The sequence below is a fragment of the Jaculus jaculus genome, chromosome 10, assembly GCF_020740685.1.
Source record: "Jaculus jaculus isolate mJacJac1 chromosome 10, mJacJac1.mat.Y.cur, whole genome shotgun sequence".
In the NCBI taxonomy this organism is placed as follows: Eukaryota; Metazoa; Chordata; class Mammalia; order Rodentia; family Dipodidae; genus Jaculus; species Jaculus jaculus.
In genome coordinates, this window is record NC_059111.1 from 66,004,585 (window position 1) to 66,005,914 (window position 1,330).

The 1,330-nt window shown below is 35.7% G+C and overlaps 1 pseudogene; it reads left to right on the forward strand.

The window, feature by feature from the left end:
* Nucleotides 1–760: 760 nt before the first annotated feature.
* On the forward strand, nucleotides 761–918 carry LOC105943894 (annotated as a pseudogene).
* Nucleotides 919–1,330: the final 412 nt, after the last annotated feature.

The following is a 1,330-nucleotide window of genomic DNA, read 5'->3' on the forward strand; positions in this document are numbered from 1 at the left end:
GTCTTGAACTGTCCGTGATCCTCCTACCTCTGCCTCTTGAATGCTGGGATTAAAGGTGTGTGCCACCATGCCCGGCTAAAAAAACTAGTCCTTTTTGATTATTTTTCCCTAAACAATGCTACAAAACACCTATTTATATAGCATTTACATTGTCTTAAGTATTATAAGTAATCTAGATATGGTTTAAATTATATAGGTTATATGAAAATTCTACACTTTTTATTTTTTGGATTTTTGAGGTAGGGTCTCACTCTAGTCCAGGCTGACCTGGAATTCACAATGTATTCTCAGGGTGGCCTCAAACTCACAGTGATCCTCCTACCTCTGCCTCCCGAGTACTGGGATTAAAAGCATGCGCCACCATGCCCAGCTCGAAAATTCTATACTTTTTAAATGAAAGACTTGAATGTCTGTAAATGGTGGTATTCTGAAGGGAGTTAGAACCAATCCCTCTTGGATATCAAGGGATAAATGTCTAATGTAGTAGTAGTAAGGCACCAGAAAACCAGAATGTATTGTAAAAATACAGTGTAAAGTAAAATGTTTGCTAGAATGCATCCTATAATAAGCTTGGATATCTTCATCTATACTATATCTATTTAAAGTATTTTTCTTTTATACCAGGAGTTTTCCATAAATTTTTAAGTTAAAAATCAACTACGTATGGCAAAAAAAATTAAAAAACAAAAAAGTGAAAATAGTTCTTCTCTCTTCTCACTTCCTTCACCATTGTGGTTCAGTGCCATCGCCTGATATCTCACCATGTCTTCTCACAAGACTTTCAGAATCAAGCGATTCCTTGCCAAGAAACAAAAGCAAAACCCTCCCATTCCCCAATGGATTCGGATGAAAACTGGTAACAAAATCAGGTAGAACTCTAAGAGAAGACATTGGAGGAGAACAAAGCTGGGTCTGTAAGGATTTTCACACTCTGCGATTGATTCGACCAAAATGTCAGCATTGCAGAGGTTTCTGCATGTTAAATTGAAATCCTATTTTAATTTCTATCGATCTACATGGATGTGTTGATCCAAAAATAATGTAAATACTTTTGAAAAAAAAAGTAAAAATATAATTGCATTAGCAACATAAAATATTAAGTATGTAGCAAATCTAACAAATTGCATTTCCTAAAAATGACAAGATTTGGCCCAGTGTGGTGGTGCACGCGTTTAATCTCAGCACTTGGGAGGCAGAGATAGGAAGAATTGCTGTGAGTTCAAGGCCACTCTGAGATTATATAGTGAATTCTAGATCAGCCTGGGCTAGAGCAAGACTTTCAAAAAAAAAAAAAAAAAGGAAATAAATAAATAACAGCAAGAGAAGTAGG